The sequence below is a fragment of the Perognathus longimembris genome, chromosome 3 (assembly GCF_023159225.1).
Source record: "Perognathus longimembris pacificus isolate PPM17 chromosome 3, ASM2315922v1, whole genome shotgun sequence".
Lineage (NCBI taxonomy): Eukaryota > Metazoa > Chordata > Mammalia > Rodentia > Heteromyidae > Perognathus > Perognathus longimembris.
The window spans coordinates 37,548,447-37,573,180 of record NC_063163.1 but is presented as its reverse complement, the minus strand read 5'-3'; the positions used below and the strand labels follow the sequence as shown (position 1 = coordinate 37,573,180).

At 44.2% G+C, this 24,734-nt stretch overlaps 1 long non-coding RNA gene across 1 annotated transcript; it reads right to left on the bottom strand.

The window, feature by feature from the left end:
- Positions 1-2,235: 2,235 nt before the first annotated feature.
- On the bottom strand, positions 2,236-24,733 carry LOC125348233. Its single transcript, XR_007210330.1, has 3 exons — positions 24,721-24,733; positions 18,058-18,061; positions 2,236-2,455 (listed from the first exon to the last, which is right to left on the bottom strand). It is a non-coding gene; the product is annotated as an uncharacterized LOC125348233 (long non-coding RNA).
- Position 24,734: the final 1 nt, after the last annotated feature.

The following is a 24,734-nucleotide window of genomic DNA, read 5'->3' as shown; positions in this document are numbered from 1 at the left end:
AGGACTCACAGAGAGAGTTGAGAATGGCTCCATGCAACACAATTTTCCAGGTCACAGGGGTATTTAGTGACCTTAAGTAATAGAAAAAACCCAAGCCATCTGGCTTACACGCTGCTCCATTGCTTGGTTGGCTGGGTGGTTGGTGACATCATAGACTTGGTTCCCATCATTCCTTCTGCTTATCTCTTTGCTCTCAATCACAACATAATGCCTCCCACCCCCAGCCCTGGCACACCACTGCCCATTTCATTTTTAAGTCTTGCGTTGACAATGAAGAGAACTTCCTCAATAGCCACTCTTCATTCCCCACTCATTCTCTAGGCCAGAGAATTTTTGAGAATTTTCCTTCCTAACTACTTCTCTGGCCAGATTGTTCTCCATGTCCATGCTTAAGCCAATCACTAGGAGAGAGAGAGAGAGAGACAGAGAGCAGTTTGATGGGAATCAGTTAATAGGATTCTGCCCTAAATGCCAGCCTCCCTGAAGTACTTGAATGCTAATCGAGAACTCAATTGGATTAGATTGGCAATGACAGAGGTAAATCCATAAGTATCTATCCTTGGTGTGTGCATGTCCTTCACAGAGACTCAAACATGTCTTTCCCTGTACTCTAGAAGCCTCGGGAGCTTACTATTCTTTAGCCTATTCTTTATGTGTATGGCTTATTCTTTGTGTAAGGAGGGGTACAATTGGTTGGCTTGTTTCCATCACCGTAAAGCACAGCTTCTGAGTTGCAATCCTGCTAAGTCACCTTGATGCCAGCGCTCTTCCTCCCAAAGCACAACACTCAATGCCTTGTCTAACAGCATGGGACCTGATGAACCGGCCTGGGTCTCAGGTGACTGCACTAGGCTCCACCACCCCATTCCTCTGACACTTGCAGTTGAATTGAGAAAGGTGGAGAGCCTCTTTCCTCAGAAAGTGGCTGTAGGTTCTGAAGGCCCATCAGTCTTCCTGGATTTCACATGATCTTACCCTGTATCAGATATGGGTAGTCTGCTCTCTTAGCCCACCAGCCTGGAACTTCCTCATCCTGCTCACGAAAGAACCCAGAGAGGAGGAATTGGTGCAATCTAAATAAAATCTCTTGTAGTTTGCTCTTGTCCAAGGATTTATCTTTTAGCTTTGACAAATGCCCTGGTTAAGTAGATACGAACATTAGGGGAAGCTGGGTGGAAAGCACTCTGTATCTACACCACATCTAGTAGAGTCTGAGGCTGGTCTGGACCACAGTCCTCTTACCTGTGCCTCCCATGTAGGTGAGTTACAGATGTGTGCCACCACTGCTATGCCCAGCATTGTGGGAAACAGTAAACGCAAAGCCATAAGGGCGGCCTTAGAGAATCGGAACTCCATTCTCTGCCCCTCGAGGCTGAGGGCAGCCCTATCAAGACCGTTCTGTGAGTAAAAGTTTCTATGGGGTGAGAAAACTGCGATGTTGGAGGGAGCTCAGCTAGTGCTGTGCAGCTCCTTCACTGTCTTCCCACATGCCCCTCAGTAGACAAATGGATCAGGAAAATGTGGTACATATACACAATGGAATTTTATGCCTCTATCAGAAAGAATGACATTGTCCCATTTGTAAGGAAATGGAAGGACTTGGAAAAAATTATACTAAGTGAAGTGAGCCAGACCCAAAGAAACATGGACTCTATGGTCTCCCTTATTGGGAATAATTAGTACAGGTTTAGGCAAGTCATAGCAGAGCATCACAAGGCCCAATAGCTATACCCTTATGAACACATAAGATGATGCTAAGTGAAATGAACTCCATGTATGGAAATGATTGTTATATCACAGTTGTAACTACTTTCAACGTCCCATGTGTATCTGTAGCTTCTATTATTGATGATGTTCTTCTATCACCTTCCTGTGGTTGTACCTACACTATCTCTGTAATCTTATCTGAGTATATTGGAAACCGTGTATACTGGTATTGGAACTAGGAAATTGAAAGGGAATACCAAAATTGAGAGACACAGGGTAAAAAAAGACAAACAACTACAAAAGTAATACTTGCAAAACTGTTTGGTGTAAGTGAACTGAACACCTCAGGGCGGGAAAAGGTAAGGGGGAGGGGGGTATGAGGGACAAGGTAACAAACAGTACAAGAAATGTATCCACTGCCTAACGTATGAAACTGTAACCTCTCTGTACATCAGTTTGATAATAAAAATTTGAAAAAAAAATTAAAATGCACAGTGAAAAAAAAAAGACAGTTCTGTGTCAAGGAAGGCAATTCTGTGCATAATATCCTAACTCAGAATCTAGTGGGACTTGCTATCAGTCAAAATGGGTTCAAAAATATAACAGGATGAGATTAGGCAGCAAGAAGATAAGATCTTTGAAAATGAATTTACCTTAGACCTTGAGTTTATATTCCATCATGAGTGTTTATGTTTTGATTGTGCACACGACCTCAGTAACTGCTCTTCTGTAACTAGACTCAGTTTACCTAGAGGAAAAACACTTGGTATTGGCTGGTCTTTCTTTTGTAATGGAAAGGCATACTGTGCTCTAAGGAAAAAGTATTCAGGACTCTGTTATGTTGGGAGAATGGTACCTCTCTTACTTGACAATCTGACTCAGAATAAGGGACGCATGAAACGCAATCTTCCCTCAGACTGTGATGACAACCTTATACTGTTAAATACTGCGGATATGGCTGTAGCTTCAGCTTTTGTTCTGCCTGTTCCTGGACTCACTAGTAGGTGTCCAGAAGGAACTCAGCAAGCTTGCTTGTATTTTTAATAAGGTGACAAATGTCACGGCATTTGGAAGAGATAAATCTTTTGGAAGAGATAAATCAGGAAATGAAAGAGTTACAAACAGGAATTTTGCAAAATCGTGCTGCCATAGATTACCTGTTGTTAAAAAAATCACTTAGGGCATGAACAATTTGAAGGATTGTGCTGTCTCAATATTGCTGACAATTCTCAAAGGATTCAGAGCCAGCTAGAGCAGCTCAAGAGAGAACTGGCTAGGTTGACCAGTAACAATTGATATCTCCCTGAATGGTTCTCCTGGCTTTGGCCCTTTCTGGGCCCAATCACTTCCATAGCAGGGATCATTCTGCTGTCTCTCTGCCTGTTCCAATGTCTGTCCTCTAGTGTCCAGCTCATTCGGAAGCTAAGATCTTGCTGTCACAAATAATAAAGAAAAAGGGAGATGTGGGAAACGGTAAACGCAAAACCTTAGAGGACTGGAAAAGCCATTCTCTGTCCCTCAAGGCTGAGGGTGGCCCTGCCAAGACCTACTGTCCTTAGCATTACAATGGCCAGTTTTCACCCTCCTATTAATCTTGAACATCACAAGACCTTGGAGCCTGTAGGTGGCCTACGCAAATTGGTTGTTTCCTTGTTTATGGGTAATTGCCAATCCTAGAATTCCCCCTTATCTCTTTGATGTAGCCACCTCCTGCCCTTATTGAAGTAGTCTCTTTGATGTAGCCACCTTCCTGGGTGTACTTTTGTCTGATAATGAATAAAATCCCTGTCCATAGGACCAGCAGCATCTGATGCTGGAGAGAGGCAGCAGGTCCCCTGGTACCCCAAAATCAATTCCATGGTCCAGTCTCCATCATTGCTTTGCTCCCGGCCTTGCTCCTGGCTGCAGTGGGACAAGGCGCTTGTGACAGTTTGCAACACAGCATCCCCTTTCTGACAAGGTCCCAGTAGCCTTTTCTATTGGGACATTTGTACAATCACCTAATCCAACACCATCACCATCCTGCTAGCCAGGACTTGCAGGGATTCAATGGCTTTGGTGGCTGACACTGATCCTTGTCTTTGCAGTTCCTGTTCCCACACCTGTGCTTAGACCTGTTCTACACCAAGGGCCCTGACTCCACCTGGCTGGGCACCTCCCTCACTGGGGTCACTGTCCCCCATTCCCCAGTGATTATGAGCAGGAAGAGCTCAAGAGGAAGAAGGGGAGGACAGTAGCAAGATTCCTGCAATGCACCAGATGAGACAGAAAAGAAGCAGAAAACATGGTGGCGTCCTGGCACCCAGGCCTTGGTGCACTGACAGGCGCCAGGAATTGTCACAGACACACCTGGCTGCCAAGTGTTCCTGATTTCCTGCCCTTCTTCAAGGGACCCAGATGTGAGCAGTGAGATATGGCTCAAATGTTCAAGCTCCTAAGGCTTGTGAGTAGCCCTGGGGTGATTATTTCCTCAACTGAATGGGCCAGGCTGGTCCCATGCAAAGGCACTGACCTTTCTCTGATATTTACTTTGTAGTCAAACTGAAGTTGTGATATTTTCCCTTTCAGAGCACAGCCTATCCCAAAGAGATAAACACTTCAAGAAAAACAGTAGCTTTTGGACAATCAACAAAGGAAATTGTGTAATTCAAACATTATAGGTCTTTGTTCCTGAGAAATCTCTTTTTAAACATAAGTAGTTACACATTTAATATTAAAACAAATGTCTAGTGAATAACAAAACTGAAAGTCTGATGTAATTGGGCAGGTTTTTAAAGCAACACTTTGATTTTTTTTTTTAATCATTAAACTCTAGGACTGCCACAAACTTTGGGAAGAATCCTTGATCTATAAGAAATTGTGTTCACATGGAGGAAATGGCTTCCACGAGGCTGACCTAATAGCACCTGTGGAGACAAAGGAGGAGTCCACATGTGGACTTTTGGAATGGTGGGTGCTTGCCTTAATCCCCTACATTCCTGTTTGCCTCCACCCACATCGTAGTTCATTCACATCATCTGGCATTCACTGAACTCCTTCACTGATCATTCTTTGTCACATTGTTTTGTTTTCTCCCACGGCACTTGCCTCCCTAAGTGTCAGAAACCTTAAGTTCAAGTCCTGGTCCTACTGCTACTTAAGAGGAGCAATTTGGTTCCTACGAGATGATTACTCCTGCTCCAGACTGTGTCCTCACTCGGGTGTGGTCTGTGCTCTGCTGTTCTCAGAAGTTGTTTCCGACCCTTGTCATAAAGATGTTACAGCTCAGTCCTGTCTCTCCTTGAGCCCACGGTGATTGATTGCAAAGGGACTGTAGACAATGGCTTAGAGAGAGAACAAATGCAAACTGCCAACATTCCTCTGCTATTTTCAGTTAATTCATAGAAAGATGCTATATTTTCTTCTAAAAGCTCTGTAGCTTTGCAGTTTTACCTTTAGATTTGTTCATATTTACCTTTGTTCCCAGATTTTGACTTAGCTTGGAAGCCAAAACTAAAACCATAGAAATTAAAACTCATCCTGACCTGGATGGCTGACTTATTTTTTTGTTTGTTTGTTTGTTTTTAATATATGGCCTGGGCGCTGTCCCTGAGCTTTTTTTGCTCAAGGCTAGCACTCTACCACTTGAGCCACAGCGCCACTTCTGGCCTTTTCTGTTTATGTGGTGCTGAGGAATTAAACCCAGGGTTTCGTGTACTAACACTAAGCCACATTCCCAGCCCTGACAGATATTTTTTTTAATTCGAATATGCTAGTATATTAGCTGCTTATTTTAAATCAAATTGGAAGCTCAACTCTCAGCAGGAACAAGGAAGGAAATCACCTGTGTGAATGGAATGAATACTGTATGCCTGATGTTTTGTTTATGTGTATAGAGTAAGTGAAGCTTCTGGAAGGAAGTCATAAGCCAACATCCTATTAAGCCAGCCTGTTGTGCTAGTTCTACCCTAGATGAAGATTCAAGCAGCTTGGGAATTTTTTAGTCTACTGCTAGCTAGTAGAAACCTCTCCAGTAGAATGTAAGAATGTCTGCACTAACAAAGACCTGACTTCATGTAAAGGTCCTGAAAGCAGTTTCTCCTCTTCCCCCACTTCAGGCTGATTGTGGGCACAAAGCCTGTCACACAGAAAGCGATATAATTACTTTTTCCAATTGCCTTGCACTTTTCCCATTTCATTACTCTTTCATTACTCTTCTTCTTCACCATCTTGCTCTGGTTTCTGACCTGAGCCAACAGAGGGAGGGAAATAGGCCATCAGAGGAAGGAAAGTTTCTCCTGGTTGAGTATGCCATAAGTGGCTTCTATCTCTGGGACAAGACAGTGTGCAAAGCTGAGTCCTTCTCTCCTAGGGCAAGCAGAACACCTTAGTGGATCATTATGATCAGTGAGGACTTCCTTGTAATAACCTTAACAAGATCCTGAGCACCTATCACCTTACTGATGTTTACTGCTCCCTTCCAAGGCCTCTCTAAGATGGTGCTCTCTGGGATAGAACCCTCACAGGACCTGAAGGAAGGGGGAAGCTGGAGGCAATGAGATAGCCAAGGAAGAACACCCAGCAAAGGGATGAGTAATCTCCAAGGAGATGAAGTGAAGACAAAGTCTTCAAGTGGGAGCACACTGCTGACCAACAGCAAAGAGACCCCCATGGCTGCAAATGGCAGGAGCCAAATGAGTAAGGGGGCCAGTGGGAGATAAAGGGAGATAAAGTCAGAGATTAACAGGGTGGGAGTCTATGGGGCCCTACAAGCCAGGGCCCAAACTTCACTCTGTGGGAGACAGATGGGAAGCTATAGGAGAGATTTGACATAATCTGACTTTAAGGAGATATGGGGGGGAGAGGGGACTGGGAATATGGCCTAGTGGCAAGAGTGCTTGCCTCGTATACAGAAAGCCCTGGGTTCGATTCCAAAGCACCACATATATAGAAAATGGCCAGAAGTGGCGCTGTGGCTCAAGTGGCAGAGTGCTAGCCTTCAGCAAAAGAAAAGGCCAGGAACAGTGCTCAGGCCCTGAGTTCAAGGCCCAGGACTGGAAAAAACAAAAAAGAAGATATGGATATGGGGAAAACAGGTTTGGGTGAGGAAGAGCTAGGGAAAGCTGATCACCTGGAGATGAGTTCAGATCTCGGTGAGAAAACACAGTGCTAGAAGTAGGAAGAGTAGTCAGTAAGATCCCTTCTAATTTGGGTCACAAGTATGAAAGAAAAAAGAATCCATGCTGATGCCAAGAACTTGGGCCTTCACAAGAAGGGAGAGTCAGCCTGCAAAAGATTGCGTGTTTGGGACAGAAATGGAACTGTGAGTTTGTCTGGACATGTTATCTTGAGATCCTCTGAGAGGCCAGTTGGTAAATCAAGAAGTCAGTTTGGCACATAAGTCGTCTAAAGTTCAGGGCAAAGATCAGGCTGGAGATAAAACTTTAGTTATTGGCACACAGTTGACACTTAAAGTCATGAGACAGTTGATCTAAAGGGAATGACTGTAGATAAGGGGGAAAAGAAATGGAAGGGCTAAGTCAAGGGGTCTCCAATCTTGAGGAACAAAGACTGATAAGGAACAACCAACAAGCAGAGTAAAAGCTAACAATGTCCCCCAAACTAAGATGTAGTTAGCACTGAGGAATGACTGTGTCAAACACTGCCAGAGGTCAAGAAAATCCATTGACCACTAGCACTGTTGCCATCATAGGTGACCTTGACAATGCTGTCTGGCTGCGAAGATGATTAATCTGAGTGTGGTCCAGAGAGAATGGAAGACTTCAGTGTGGTAGCATACACCTGCAGTCCCAACACTCAGGAAGCTGAAGAATTCAAGACCAGCGTGGGATGATGAGACATTTAAAAAATTACAACAACAACAAAAAGCCAGGAGTTGGTGGCTCACACCTTATTTTCAGTTACTCAGAAGTTTGAGATCTGAGGATTGAGGTGAAAGTCCATGAGACACTCCAATTAACAAAAAAGAAAAAAAAACTGGAAGTAAAAGCTGTGACTCAAGTGGTAGAGGGCTGCTAGTCTTGAGCAAAATAAAGTCAGATACAGTGATCAGGCCCTGAGCTCAAGGCCTAGGACCAGCACCAGAAAAAAGAGAACAGAGGGGGGCAGGGGATGGAAAGAAGACAAATCTTTTGAGAAGCTTTGCTTTAAAGAAGGAAGTAGGCAGTAGTTTGGAGAAGAAATCATTAGTGGAGGGTTTCTATTATGTTTTGCTTATTTTAAATGGTTATGTGGCAGCTAGGTATTGAGAAAAATACCTGTAGATAGACACTCAAGAGACTGTAGCAGGAGGGGCACTTGAGCCCACAGTGTTGGAAACCAAGCTGGGTGACATAGAAAGACCCCATCTCCTCAAATAAGATAAAACAAAGCCACGGGAAATGATGTATTACATCATGTCCTCAGGCGGAGAGGAAAGGCACACACAGGAGGGTTGACCTGATAACTTTGTTGTCTAGTCTGGGGGAGAGGGAATAAATAGAGCCAATTCAAACCATCCATTGTAGAAGATTTTCATTTTCTTCTTTATGACTACCTGTACTTCCCAGGATGGATGCATTTTATCAGATAAATTGGTCATAGAACAAAAATATTCTGTCTAAAAATGGGGAAGCAGAAACACTGGATATCTGTCTTCTCTTATTCCTGGGGTTTGTGTGGGTCCTCCACAGACTCACGCTTCAAAAGTTCCTGCCCAAGCAGTCTCAGTTTAACCCAGCAGAATGGAGCACTTTATAGCTTTATCCAAAAGATATAATGGAGTTGATCAGTTTTCAACAAGAAATTCTTACTTCATAGTGTCTATCATCTAACTCTGTCCTCCTTTATGCACTTGCTACAGCAATCCTCAGGATTTGATGGTGGCATTCTTCAATTGGGAACATCTAGAGTCAAGTAAAGATTCTAAGCAAGGTTTGGGAAATTCTTCTCTTTACAAATTCAACATACAGCCAGGGACCAATGGCTCACACCTGTACTCCTAGTTACTGAGGAGGCTGAGATCTGAGGATCATAGCTGGAAGACAGCCTGGGCAGGAAAGAAAGTCTGTGAAATTCTCATCTCCATTAACTACTGAAAAAGTTGAAAGTGGAGCTGTGGCTCAGGTAGTATAGCACTAGCTTTGAGCAAAAGAGCTCAGGGACAGTGCCCAGACCCTGAGTTCAAGCCCTAGTACCTGGACAATGTAAAAAAAAATGAACAGAGAACATCAGAGCACATACATCAAAAAGAAATTGTAATATTCAATGTACATGTATAAAAATAGGATGGGGTAAATTGAAGAGATGGATGGGGTTGGAGATGGGGGAGAATAATGAAAGAGAAAACATTCATCAACATGCATTTGAACTGATAGGCTGAAGTGAAACCCTTTTGTACAACTACTTACAATAGTAAAATAAAAATTGTACTATCAGCCAGCACTTTCACAGAAAAACCACAGAATCTCTTTGGTTTACAATAATAAGCATGCGTTTTGCTTGCATGTTTATTTATTGGCTGGAGGCCATCTGCTACAGGCGGAGCGTGGCTGAGCAGCTCCATGCTCCAAACCAGAATCTGATCTGTAAATGGTTCTCATACAGCAGTGGGCTGGGCTGGCATGCCCCTCCCACCATGATGGCAAAAGCATGAAACAAATAAGCCCAACCATGCAGATACATGTCAAATTCCTGCTTACACTGCTGTTACGGCCCATTAGCTAAAACAATTTACATGGTTATGTCCAAAATCAAGGAACAAGTAAGACAATTCTGCCTGTAGTGAGAGAGGAACTGCCAAGTCACATGGGAGGAAAAAAAATGTGTGAAAGCAGGGAGGAGTAAAGAACCTGAGGGACTAAAGGAGTCCACATAATTAATAAAAACAGAAAAACAAATAAAAGGCAAACATAGAAAGTGAATATTGAATTACAAAAAATTGACTCCTGAGCCAGAGTCAGATTGTGGGCAGCCTTTATTCTTAGTTGTTTTCAGAACACCTCTGTTGAAAACTCCCAAAGCCCCAGTCGTGGAGCGTTTCTCCTACCTGTCTCTTCCAAAGAAGGGCAGGGAGCCAGATTTAACCTAGATTAGTGGGCAGGTAATGGTCATCGTCCAGGGAGATGGACTCCTAACTGTTCCTCTAGCCTAGAGTACCAGAGGCTAAAGCCTCTCTCACCCTTTGAAGCCAGTCCGGAAAGGCCCCAAGGTCATCTGTCTGCCCCAAATCCTCAAGTCCCATTGTAGTGAAGAGGAAACAAGTCTAGAGCATCATCTTCCCAGTCTTTCCTGAAGGCAGAAGCCTGCATTATATGCTTTCAGGTTCTTTCTAAATAAGATTTGAGCATTCTGGTAGCACTATAGAGACTAGCATTGATTTGAAACACACACATTCATTCATTCATTAATGGTATCAGAATATACTAGGTGCAGGCTAATAAAAACTCATCCTCTCCTTCCTCTTTCTTCACCCCAAGCCCACTTATAACAGACCTGACCCAAAAAGATCCTGAAACAGCCTGGTGCTATTCAGGGAGCAGAGACCTAAACAATCATGGTTCAAAGCCAACCTGGGCAGCAAAATCCATGAGACTCTTATCTCCAACAAACCACTAAAAAGCCTGAAGTGGGACTATGGTTCAAGTGGTAGAGGGCCTTAAGAAAAAAGCACCCAGGCCCTGAGTTCAAGCCCCAGTACCAACATGAAAAAGGAAGATGGAGAAGGAGGAGGAGGGGTGGGGGTGGGAGAAGAAGGTCCTGAACCAGTCCAGCCACACACCCCAGAGATATTGCAGAGTAGTGATTTTTTTCATTTCAACTTTACAGTGTTGCTTGTCAAGTGAAACATGGTGTCCAAGAGAGTTGGATTTTGGAGTCTGACTGACCCAAATGGACACCTGTCTCCCACCCATTCCTTACTACGTGACCTTGGGCAAATCACTTAACCTGCAGGCTCCTCCTGGGTAGAATGGGAGAGCAATGCAGCAGCTACTGTGTGCAGAGGGCTACTGTGTGGATGTGTGAGATGAAACACAAAAGTGCTCATCCCAGTGCCTGCCGCACGTAAAGATTGATAAGGAAACCAGTCTCCAGCTGGAAGCTGCCTGATCCTTGTGAACTCAGACAAGCTGGAAGCCTGGCCATGCCAATGCATTGTCTCCAGCATCAGAGACACTTGAATGACTGGCCCCACTTCGGAGGCATCTGGAAAGTGTTTACACCAGTATGGACCTAACCTCTTCCGGAAAGTCAAACGTTCTAATGGAGGCTGTTGTAATATGTATAAGGATATGCAAAAGCACAGGTGTCTGTGGTCACACATGAAGATGAAACAATGCTCAGCCAGTAATAAGCCAGGAATACTCACTTGTATTTGCTAGACACACCTCTAGGGGAAAACCGCCTTTCTTCTGTCTCACTGGGTTCTTCATGTCCTCGTGAAGATGATGGTGGCCAGGAAAACTCCACTTTCAAAATAATATGTGCCTCCTTTCTGTAAATTTGATGTTTCCAAACTCCTTTGATTTGATAAAGATGTGTTAAGTTTTTATGCTGGAACAGGTGTCTGTTTGTTTTTGTTTTATTCAACAAACAGCTATAATTTCTTTTTTTCTTTTTTTAAATTTAATTTTATTGTCAAGGTGATGTACAGAGGGGTTACAGTTACATATGTAAGGTAATGAATACATTTCTTGTCAAACTTGTTACCCCCTCTCTCATTTTTCTCCCTCCTTCCCTCCTCCCCAATCTCCCCCACACCAGTTGTACATTTTCCAACACACTGTCTTGTATCACTGCTGCATTGGTTCTTCTTTTATCCTTTATCTCACCATTTTGATGTGGAACAGATGTTTTTGATAACTAAAAGACAGGAAAAGGGCAGGTATTGGTGGCTCATGCTGTAATCCTAGTTACTCAGGAGGCTGAAATCTAAGGATTGCAATTCAAAGGCAGCCTAGGCAGGAAAGTCCATGAGATTCTTATCTCCATTTAACAAACAAAATTCCAGAGACAGAGCTGTGGCTCAAGGGCTAAAGTGCTAGTCTTGAAAACAACAACAATAACAATTTAGGGATAATGCCCAGGCCCAGAGTTCAAGGCCCAGGACCAGCACAAAAGTAAAAAAGCAGAAAGGAAGAATATAGGTATGGTTGGATAAACAACTTTATAGTTGTTTATAATTCCCCTGTTCTATTTTATTTGAGGAGGGTACAGCTAGCGAAAGATCATTTATGTTACAAAGAGCATGGGTAAAATGGTAAATATTGATGTTGTGTATAAGAAAATGGATAAGACTCAGGATTCCAGGACTGGAGAGGAGGCCAGAGGACGCCCTGAAGCGAAGGAAGCAGACACAAATGGGTGGTGTCAGGGAGAGGGGAGAATGTGAAGGCAATAGCCTGCTAAGAAGAGAAAAAAGGAAGGAAGGAAGGAAGGAAGGAAGGAAGGAAGGAAGGAAGGAAGGAAGGAAGGAAGGAAGGAAGAAAAAAAGAAATAAAGAAAGAAAGAAAGAAAGGAAGGGAGGGAGAGAGAAAGGGAGGGAGGGAGGGGGAGGAAGAGAGGGAGGGGGAAGAAGGGAGGGAGGGAGGAAGAAGGGAGGGAGGGAGGGAGAGAGAGGGAAGAAAGGAAAGAGGGGGAGAGAGAGGGAGGGAAGAAAGAAGAGAGAACAAGAAAGGAAACAGAAAGAAAGAGAAATGAAAGAAGAAAAAAGAAAGACAGATTTGGGCCAAGGGCAGAGCTAAAGTGAGAAGTGGGAACTTTGCTCTTGCAAGTGAGAGGTAATTATTGTTTCTTGTGTCACCCAATGGAATTTTTATGTTTCATGCTTAGTAAGATGAAAGAGAGAGAGAGAGAGAGAGAGAGAGAGAGAGAGAGAGAGAGAGAGAGAGAGAGCAGAGATAGGTTTGAGGAGAGGACACATTCTCAGGGTGGTTGGTCAAGCATTCACTTACCTCTCAGCGTGCTAGACAGTGTTTGGAACATGTGCTTCTGCCTGATAACAGTTAAACAAGAGTTGCATGTGTTTGTGTGGAGAGAATTGCCAAGTGGTAAGGGAAGATTATTGATACAAAAGGCAGATATCCCATCCCGCCGCACTCCCCAACCATCCATATTTATTCTCTATTGGCCAGCTTTGTTGAGCATGCTTTGGGGAATACTTCAGATGGCTGGAAAATGCTTTAGGATTGGCTTGGAGGACCCTTGCATAAAAGGCAGCACAAGCAGCATTCCATTTGTTGTTGTTATTTTTCTGGAAAGGATGGGTTTACAGTCAGGTTTTTATTTGACTATAACGGATGGAAAACTTCTTTCATTTGGGAAACACTGCCTTCTTTCAGAAGTGAACCTAACATTTCAGTGGCCTCAGACAATAGAAGTTACCATCTTCCTCAGCACCACTCTAGTGTTCCTGATGGGTGTGGCTTTCTTCAACACAGTGATTTGGGGCTGCAAGCTCCTTCCATATTGTGGACCTGCATCCCATATGGCCTCACACCCACTGCACCCAAATTCCAGAGGAAAGAGAGAGTGGGAGAAACCTCACCCACTTCTTAAAAGCCCCCTCCTAGAAGTGACATTCACCTCTTCTACTCAACTCCCACCACCAAGAGTTAATCATAGGTCCATATCTGTATAGAAAGAAGTCTGAAAAATGCAATCCCCATTCTGCTGGGACAGAAACAATTCCACATGGTGGCAAAGGAAGTATAGTTTTGGTAAGTAGCTCATTGTATTATTGTAATAGGCACATGTATGATTGATAATTTTATTTCTTTCTGCCCATTTCTTCCTACTCTAATACAAACTTCAGAAAAGCAAGAATTCTGTTTGGCTCACTGAGGAATCCCCAGTTGGGGATGATGCCTGAACTGAGCATTGAAAGAGCTTAGTCCACTCACAGGTTACAGGGAGGTCAGCCATGGCAGTTGTAACCACAAGAGCTTAGGTCTAGGCCCTGGCCCCATGTGAAGAATGTTGAATCCAGTCCTTATATGCCATATAACCCAGAAATTCCACTCCTCGGTAGTTACTGAAAACGTGTGCCCACACAAAAACCCTGCACACAAATGCTCATAACACCACACTCACAATCCCCAAAAGAGTAGAAACCACAAATATCTCCATAGAGATGAATGGATAAATGAAATCTACACAATGGATTATTATTTGGCCTTCAAAAGGGATGAAGACCTAATAAGATATGCTTTATCATGAATGAACCTGGAAAACACCATGCTAGTAAAAGAAACCAGACAGAACAGGCCACATACTGCATGATTCCATTCATATAAAACGTGCAGAATAGGCAAATCCATACAGGAAGAAGTGGCTTAGTGGTTGCCATGGACAGGGGAAGAAGGAAGTGATGATGCATATGGATTTCTTCTGGGGGGTGATGTAAATGCGAGCAGCTGCATAACTGTGAACGGCCACATTCTCTGTAAGGGTGAACTCTGTGGCAGGTGAGTTATAGTTTGACGAGAGTGCTATTTAAGTCTGGCCTTAAGCCACCAGGAACGGACTCATACAAACACTTTGAATAGGCAATGACAATACAATCAGATATTACTCTGGTGGAGAAGTTGACAATGAACAGAGACCAGAGAAGTCACTGGGAACCTCAGTGAAATGCAGAAGGGACTGAACCAAGGCAACGGAACCCGGAGTGAAGAGGAGGGCAGACTTGAGAGATGAAGGAAGGTTAAGACAGGAGACATGGAAATGATTAGCAGTGTGCCCTGGAACCACACAGCTACTAGGCTGCACGGACAAAATACCCTGCATGGGGCATTAAAAAATGTGAGGGCTTCCAATCCAATTTCATCCCATTGCATTGCTGCAAGACTGGTCATGTTGCTGGCTCAAAGGATTCACCTCAGGGGAGTTTGTCTTTTTAAAACAGAAACATGGAATGAGTTCCCAAGGTTTTTGCCTCGCCCTCCACAGCAGCGATGGCACCACTGCCAATCTCGGTTTTGCAATGCTGGCTGTTGGCTTTGGGCCTCCCTGACTTTTGGTTGTTTTTCCTCTTACAATATTAATAAATAAATGCACAAGTAGAAAGCTATTTTTATGTCTTTGGAGTGTCTCCCACTGAAGCAGAAGGTGATGTTTGTGAGCTAGTACATGGCTGATTCTGGCAATGAATTTAACACTTGTCAAATTTGATATCCTGTCCTATACCAAGCTCTACAGCTCCATGAGGTTTCACTGTTGCTTGCAATGTACCAGAGATCTAGAGACACAGAATGGATACAGTGTGGTCCATATCATTAGGAAGTTCTCAGGCTGGTGGGAAAGAGGACTCTGAGGGACACGGGTGTGAGGTTACAGAAATGCAGTGGCGAAGTGGGCACCATGCAGCCAGCCTGGACTTATCCGCAGCAAGGGTCTATGGTGAGTCTTGCAGCTATTTGACACCAGGTCTCCTTCAGGGAAAGAGACTGCAGCGGGCCCCACAGAACAGAAATGCAAGGCAGAGAACTGGCACATTAAAAAAAAAACAACACCCAAACACTTATTTTTCAGCTACTATCACCAGTCTAGAGAACAGAACAGTCCAATTTAGAAGGCCTTGACGGCAAAGAACCCCCTAAAAAGAGCTTTTTGAATATTAATAATATTCAAAAATCAGAACAAAATGCTAGGCCTGTTATGATCATTGGTTTTATCCATTATAATTTCCTCAATATTACAAAAGGATTTGTACCTTGCATTTCTTTACTCAAGAGCTTCATCTGTGTGGTCTTATTTATCTCTTTTAATATGCCTTCGATTACCCAAGGTGTGCTGTTTATTAAAATAAATAAATAAATAAAACAAAATCAAAAGAAAAAGGACAACATGGCTGAGCCTCACACCTATAATCCTAGCAACTCGGGAGGATAAGATCTGAGGATCACAATGTGAAGCCAGCCCAGTCAGGAAAGTCTTATCTCCAATTAATCACCCAAAAGGCTGGAAGTGGATCTGTGGATTCAGTTGGTAGAGTACTAGGCTTAAGCACCAAAGCTCAGGGATAGCACCCAGGCCCTGAGTTCAAGCCCTAGGAATAGCATAAAAAAAGAAAGACAAGGGGGCTGGGAATATGGCCTAGTGGCAAGAGTGCTTGCTTCGTATACATGAGGCCCTGGGTTCGATTCCTCAGCACCACATATACAGAAAATGGCCAGAAGTGGTGCTGTGGCTCAAGTGGCAGAGTGCTAGCCTTGAGCAAAAAAGAAGCCAAGGACAGTGCTCAAGCTCTGAGTTCATGGCCTAGGACTGGCCAAAAATAAATAAATAAATGAATGAAAGTATAGCTAAAAAAAAAAAGAAAGAAAGAAAAGAGGAAGGGAGGGAAGGAGGGAGGAAGGGAGGGAAAAAGAGAGGGAAGGAAGGGAGGGAAGAAGGAAGAGAGGGAGGGAGGGAGGGAGGGAGGGAGGGAGGGAGGGAGGGAGGGAGGGAGGGAGGGAGGGAGGGAGGGAGGGAGGGAGAGAGGGAAGGAGGCAGACAGGCGGACAACAACATTTAAAAAAGAAAAACATCCTGGAAACGATTGTTATATCACTGTTGTAACTACTTTCAACATGCTATGTGTAACCATAGCTTCTATTATTGATGACTCTCTTGTATCCACTGCCTGTGGTTGTACCTGCACTATCTCTGTATCTTATCTGAGTACATTGGAAACCGTGTATACTGGTATTAGAACTAGGAAACTGAAAGGGAATACCAAAATCGAGAGACACAGGGTAAAAAAGACAAATGACTACAAAAGCAATACTTGCAAAACTGTTTGGTGTAAATGAACTGATAAAAAAAAGAAAAACACCTCAGGTGCAAATAGATTAAATAATTTGTCCCAAATCACACAACTAGAAAGTAACAGAGCCAGGATTGAAATCAATTCATGTGCCTCTGGCTCCAGTTTTGTTTTTACTATTCCAAGCTACCTTTTTTAAATGAAGTATAATAGTTGTGGGCAGAGCTGTTGTTGTTTTACTAACATCAGGGCTTTAAGGTTACAGTTTGTGTCAAGACAGGCTCTCCAATGCTTTCATCTTCTCACTGCTTGTGGTATGAACTCCTTTCAACTCAGGTTAGCCGGGCCTCCACCCACTGTCGATACCTTCCAACAGCCCACATGGTCCAGTGGAGGGGACAGGATGTGCAAGCCTGGTCATGGAAGCAGAGTATGGGCTGCAGATATGAAAAGAAGGCTCGAAAACCAGGGCTTCCGTTAACCTGACTCGTCACCAATGTACTCTCTGTCCTGAGGAGCAAGCTGAGTGGCAGCCACATTAACCGTCCCTCCTGATTCCTAAAGAAGCAATTTTATGCTTTTCTCCAGGTGATTCCTGTCTTTTCTCCCTTTCTCTATATCCCAGGCACAGCCTGGACAGCCACACAGAGCTGTGGTAACCATGGCAACGCTAACCCCTGGTTGCTCCTGAGACTGTCAGGCATAGGGTAAATGATGAGCACAAAAACACTGGGTTCAATGACAGGGACAAAGTCTATGAGACTTCCACCTTATCAAGACTCCCACCTTATCAGACCCCCAAGGAGGCCAACCTCTGAGCCTTGAGAGATAGGTCAGCCAATTCCACCTTTTGTGAGAGCCATCTGGTATGATGGAAAGCCTGAGTTTAACCCAGATAGGCCTTGGTGTGGCCAGATCTGCTGCCCTGTGCTGCCATGACTGAAGTCTTCACTTTTTTATCTGTTGATGAGGGCGACCATGTCTGTCTGGTGGGGCACCAACTGACAGCACCTATGTAAAAGTCCATGCACATTTAATCATCCTCCCTTCATTTCCATGCCCCACTTTTGCATACACCCCCAAAAAGACAAAAACAAAAATGCTCACCCACATAGTACTGCTAATAATTGAAACTGCCTTCCCAGTCAGGAGTTATTTCAAAGTATATCTTTCAAAGCTCAAACACCCCTCCCCTCTTTAAGCAGGCCCCTGAAAACGAATTCACTTCTGGATTGGTCTATTTAATTCCCAGAATGGCTGTCCCTGCCCAGGGAAAGCCCAGTGCGACTTCCAAGGCTTCTGTGCTACCTGGAAAGAACACACGTCTCTTGACAGTCACCTCCAATTCCTGTGTGGGACAATGCGTAGCTAAGATAGTGACTTGAGGTGCCCTGGGCTATATGGTCATATTTAGCCTTCCCTGCAGGAAATGGAGGCAGTTCCACTGTGGAGTAAGTAACATTTAGTTCAACAAAGTTTCACCATCTCAAGAGGTCCACGGTGGTGCAAAAGAGCTGGGAGGAACAACCCCCGGACAGAAAAAGCCTTTGATGTAGGGTTTCCCTCTACTTATTAGGGCAAATAATAATCCTCCCTTTTCCAAGTGAAATGCTATAGAAGACAACAAGCCTAAACCACCCCCCTTCCCCCACCAAACTCTTCCAGGAGGTGAATGAATGTGTCCAACCAAAGATGTCTTGTGCTGTCACTTAACCCGGGATCCCTTGCTCCATCCTTGGTAACATGGAAAGCAGATGACACTGAGGAGCATTAAATTGCCACTCTGTCTTCTTTTGTTCTGCAGACTAGGAAAAGCCAATCCTTTGAAAAGGAAGCTTTGTTTTCCAACCCATACACCTCTACTTCATGTTTCCTGTGTCTCTCCTGGATTGTACATCCAAAAGGAGAAGTAAAAGACAAGTGTACAGGCTCTGAAGAGAAAAAGATACCAGGTCTCTAGCTTCTTGAGAAAAAGCAAAGTCTTGATGATCAGCAATGAAGTGTTAATCTGACCTTCAGGACAATGTTAATGCATCTGTCTCTTCTTTCTCCTGGGGGATAAGTAGTTAGCTTTTAAAAAGAGGATGTGTTGGCCGGGTGCTAGAGGCTCACACCTATAATTCTAGCTACGTAGTAGGAAAAGATCTGAGGATCATGGTTCAAAGCTAGCCCATTTAAGAAAGTCTGTGAGACTCTTATCTCCAATTAACCACTCAGAAACCAGAAGTTGGCACTGTGGCTCAAGTGGTAGTGCAATAGCTTTGAGCAAACAAGTTCAGGGACAGTGTCCAGGCCCTGGGTTCAAGTGCCACAACTGACAAAAAAAAAAAAAAGAAAAATAGGATGTGATGTAGCTGAGAATAAGTTCTGGACCTCAGGACAAGGCAGACTGAAAAGGCAGAATTCACAGGCAGGAAAGGTTACTACTTCATTATCTCAGGATCACAAATCATGCAGCCGTGCACAATCAGAGCTTAAAAATCAGCCTGCCAAGGATAAGTGATCTTTTTGTGTTCTCAACCAACATTCAAACATTTAAAAGGATCCAGATTTCATTTTCTCTTGAGACTTGGGAGCCATGAGCTGAGGCTGTGACCTGTTTCATAACCTCCCAGATTCTTATCTAACACAGAGGACTTCCTGGGATCAAGGTGACTTCCCTCTCCAAATATTTTTCTTGTCTGTGTACTGGCTGAGCCATAGCACCTTTGCCTCCCGCCTTAAGCAGCCTGTCTTATCTGTGCCCTTCTGGACACAGATAATCACTTTGTCAGGCCTAAATCACCCAAGACTGGGACAGTTAATTACATTTTCTGTTTGGGGAGCTTTTCCCTATGGTACACTTACATCTCTGCTTTCACCTTCCAGAAACTTACTTGTCTAAGAGACACAGTGTTGTTTATAGAAAACAACCAGGGCCAGGGCCAGGCCTGTGTTTCCTTGCCTCTCTAAGTGAGGCAGCCTAAAAACATATATGTGTAAATTATGTACACATATGTATATTTTTTCAAGGAAATACAACCAGCAGACACCAACAACTCTTGTGTTTGGGAATGATCCTGAGCTCTATTTTGCTTTTAAAAATCTGAGAGTTAGAATAAAATGGCGTTGCTTAGGCCAACCCTACTAGAAAAAAAAATAGTAACAGTCGATGAAGGAAGAATTGTCACACATGACTGCCTGACAGTAACGATCTCCAAAGACACTGACAGAGGTTAAGGTAACACCAAAGCATCCTACGCACACCATGTTTCTACTACAAGGATCTCTGCCCAGGTACTATCTGTTCAGCCTCCAACTGACCCTGTTGTAGAGCTGACTCCATCTTGACTAGGGAAACATAGTAGGAAATGTTGGGGGGAGTAGATTAGGTCAACCTGACCCCAAAATTCTGCTTCTGTAAATGGCTTGCTTAACTTGTTATTTGCTCTACTCCCTGTGTCAATTTCCTACATCTGTGCCATGCTTGCTCTGTTGCGTGCTCTACCTCCTGCATCAACCTCCTACATCTGTGAACTTATTGCATGCTCTACCCCCTGCGTCAAGCCCCTGCATCTGTGCTACGCTTTTACCTTTATAAACCACTATTTGAGGACTATTTGGGGTCACGGTGGCAGCTCCCGAGTCTGTGCCGCGTCCCTGGCCAGGCAGTTCACTTTTTGCTTCCCCAATAAATCCATCTTTTTGTTTGAGACTGTCTCTGAGTGGTGGACTCTTGGGGGAACTTGGAACCACCACCACTCCCCCCCCTCCCCCCTACCTCCCCGGCCCTGTAACAACCCCAGGCTTGTTACTAATAGCTGTGGCCAAGGATTGTTGTCTCAAAATATTTGTGGCATCCTCCTTACTTTTTTTCATTGAGAATGTCCATAGTTTATTACAGCACACATAAGTCCCTTAGCAATGTTCCAGCGCTCCCTAATAAATACCAATCTTCTTTGGAGAGTCTTTCTCTCTCTCTGATTGCTTTTTAAATTTAGGTTGACAATTTCCTCTCCTCCAAGCCTCCTCACTTCCCAGAAACCACACTGTGGAATTCATCCTATTTCCCAAATTCCTCTCTAGCAGCCCACGTTGTCCCAGGAAATTTCTTCACGCTCATGCTGCCCTAAGCCAGGGCGGGCCCTCACTCAGAATCCCAGTGGGAATTGCCGGTGACCCTGCTACTCCCTTCCGCCCAGGGCTTCCAGGCCCCACCCTCAAGACACCCAAGACAAGTGAGGGGTCACATGCTGCTTCTGCCCCTCCCAAACCTGTTCTTGGCTGGGAATCCACTGCCAAATCCTGACTCTTCTGGTTCTAGAACAGTCTTTGGCTCTGGGCCTAGGACAGCCGGTCACACACCTTACAGGAGCACGTGGGAATGGGGCCCTTCCCATGTGAAGCACAAAACTCAACATGAACATAATCCTGTTCTGTAAGATTGGCAGGTAAAGGCACGCCTGCCAGAGAGAGAGCAAGAGATCTAGAGACCACTGCTGCCACCATTCTAGCAGGCTAGAGCCTCACAGCCCTACCTTCTCCTCCACATCTTCCAAATGAAGGCCCACAATCTCAGGTTCCTTCTACTTTGTAATTCACACCACACACACACACACACACACACACACACACACACACACACACAGTGTACTAGCACAAGGTTCTATCTCAGTGGGGCTGAAACGTTGCTGACCTTCGAGTCTGAGTTCCAGGAAAAAGCAGTGATCCTGTGATTTAGGATCAAGTCCAGCCTCTTTCTCCACCAGCACAGAAGATGCCTAAGGTTCCACCAGGAGGGCCATTTCTTTTGTCCTCAAAAGTCTCACAGTCATCCAAGGCTCCCTGTTCTCCTCATGATCTCTAATCCGCGTGAGAAGGGACTGTTTTGCACCATGGAGGTCCTGGGTGATTTCTCATTCTGCGGAAGGATAAGAAGAAGGCCCTGGAGAAAAGGAAGCAGTAAAGTCCTATGTAAGGAGAGTGACCCAGTGAGGAGACAAGGCTAGCAAGCAGCCCACTGACACTGTGTCATGCCTGGCCTGCCCAAGCTGTGGAAGAGATGAGAGGTTTCACCCATTCATTCAAAGGATAAGGATCATGTTTGCCTGAATCTGATACCATGACCACAGTCACACAGCTATGACACCATAGAAGGAAGGCTTCAGCTCCTGTAGAAGAGAAGCAATCTGAGATCTAGTTGCAAGAAGCTAGGGAGACATTATCCAAAAAGTCAAACTAGTGAACATCTTGCAATCCCAGGTAGGTAGCACTAAGGAAGACTATGAGAACACAGCACCAAAGAGCTAATTCAGCCTTGGGGCGGGGAGGGCTTTCTTAAGAAGTGATCTTTGAGTTAATCTCAAAGAAATAGAACTAGAAAAACAAGGCTGCGAGGACAATCCGGGCAGAGAGAACAGCTTGAGCAAAGACCCTGTTCGTGGAAAGGAGCCCCCTAATACTAACTAGCCTTCTAGATAGACGTCATCCTTAACCTTCAATAAACCTTGAACTTGAAGGAAAAATGTTCCATTCTAAAAATGGACTTCCTTTTCCCTTTCCCCTTCCATTTATTCTATGCTTAACAACTAGCCACCAAAGAGAAGGTGAGCCATGCAGGAGAAAGCCTTAAAAAAACAACTCTTACAGACAACAGCTATGACAGCCATTTCCTGTTTGGTGTCTCTTACCACAAACCTTCTTAGCTAAATAAATTAACACAGGAAAACATTTGGGGCATGGGTGTGGAAGAAACACATACCAAGAGAACCAGAAAATTCCCTTTTTTTTTAAAGAGACAATTTGCCAGTTTGAGCTAAGTGCCAGCACTGACCCAAAGACTGGACATACTGAACTTTTCCTGAGGAATTTGAGGTGCAGAGAGGGGAAGAGATCCAGTCAGTGGACAGGGCTGGAGAATGACTGTTATGCCCAGATTTGGCGTCCCCCAAAACCACCAAGGAGCCGAATCCGATGCAAGTACATGAGAGTCTTTATTTCAAGCTCGAGCTTGGGCTCACAACTGTCACCAATGCAGCGGATCTGGATTGAGGGCCCTGACTCTTCATTTGGCAAGGATTTTATAGGTAAAAGCTTAACACAAATGTAGGGACTTTGCACAGGGGATAGAGCAAACGAGCATGTGTGGCACAGATATATTAGGTTGACAAAGGGTGGAGCAAATAACAAGCCATTTACAGAAGAATTTTTGGGATCAGGTTGACCTAATGGAGTCATCTCTACTACAGGACATCTGTTGTCTGGCCCTTTGTCCACTGTTTAACCTGCTTCACTCTGTCTGGCCCCATCAGATCAGATCCACTGCCCTATTCCATCACCCATAGCATTGGCCGGCCCTCAGAAACTACAATAGAGGAAGTTTAATTTTGTGATTAATTTCCTTCTGATAGGAAAACAAGGATGGCTTTTCATATTCTGTATTTGGTTTGTTTGCAGTGACCCTGAGAAAAGAGAGTCATGTTTTCTCTAAGTGGGTCACCTCCTCCATAGCCAGGAGGTGGGTGCATGCCACCACCATCCCCAGGTATTGACTGAAATGAGATCGCATTAACTTCTCTTCATAAATGAGGAGGCTGAGTTGCTGAGAGGTACACAAACTTTCCCAGAATCTCACACCTGCTACCTCTGCTTAGTTTGGCCTTCACATACTTGAGGGCAGGTGTGCTATAGCCCTCCTCTGTCACCATCACTGGGGAAGAAGGTATCCATTGGTCCCTCTGTCTCCTTGAGAGACTGGCTGGTAAATGTATACCAGGGCTGGTAGTGTTCCTTACATATAAGTGTATGTGGTATTTTCATTTTGCTTTGTTTGCTTTGTCTGTTCTTTCTAGAAGTTACTACAGAGAATCCCCACTCAAAAACACCGGGTTTGCCTGCATCATATCCAGTCTTGCTCTAGGATAGGAGTTTGGGACTTCTATGTACAAACTCCATCTATCAGAACCAGCTGGCTCTACTCAATCTGCCTGGACATAGGCACCAATGACAGCACCAACACACTTTGCTTTGTGCCCGGATCTCATAAAATATAATGTTCGGTACTGTCTGGTGGTTTCATTATGACATCTTCATATACATATATAATATACTTTGATCATACTTACTTCCCATTATACTCTCCTGTCCCCTCTCCTCCCACCCACTTGGTTCCCTTCCTCTTCCCAAATAGTCCTCCCTTTTCACTTTCATGTTTGTCTAATCTAGATTCCACATGAGAGAAAATATGTGGCATGTGTCTTTCTGAGTGGTAACATGATGGTCTCCAAGTCCCCACCCGTTTTCCTGTGAATGACACGATGTTGTTTTTATGGATGAATAAAATTCCATTATTTATATAGATCTTTTTTTTTAATCCATTCATCAGTCTAGGCACCTAGGTTGATTCCATAGTTCAGCTGTTGTGAATAGCTCTGGATTTGAAACACAACTATTTCCTTTTTTTTTTTTTTTTTTTTTGTATTTTTGGGGTTTATTTTGCCAGTCCTGAGGCTTGTACTCAGGGCCTGAGCACTGTCCCTGGCTTCTTTCTGCTCAAGGCTAGCACTCTATCTCTTGAGCCACAGCACCACTTCCAGATTTTTCTGTTTATGTGGTGCTGAGGAATCAAACCCAGGACTTCATGCATGCTAGGCAAGCACTCTACCACTAAACCACATTCCCAGACCCTATTTTCCTTAATTCTAAGAGTTCATGGCCCTTGCAAAGATGCCAAGATATGATAAGGAACATGGAGAAAGAAACTGCACTTCCAGAAATGGAAGTGTAGCTCAGGGGGTAGAGTGCCAGCCTTGAGCAAAAAAGTCAAGTGAGAGGGGCTGGGAATGTGGCCTAGCGGTAGAGTGCTTGCCTAGCATGCATGAAGCTCTGGGTTCAATTCTCAGCACCACATATATAGGAAAGGCTAGAAGTGGCACTATAGCTCAAGTGGTAGAGTGCTAGCCTTGAGCAAAAAGAAGCCAGGGACAGTGCTCACGCTCTGAGTTCAAGCCTCAAGACTGGCAAAAAAAGAAAAAGGAAAAAAAAGCCAAGTGATAGTTCAAGTCCCTGAGTTCAAGTCCAAGTAGCAGCATACAAAAAACAAAAAAGGAACCCCACTTCCATTAAAAAGCAATCCTCAAGTCCAGACTTTCCACTGGCTCTATGCCAGCATTCCCCTCAAAATAACTGAAAAGGAAAGCTCATGGGAAATGATCTTCCCACTCCTAGTGCAAGAGGCTTCTTGCTGGGAGCCCAAGGCCTGTTACTGCACCTTGAATATGACTGAACTAAAAGTCAGTGAGAGACATAACACAGAAAAGGAGGC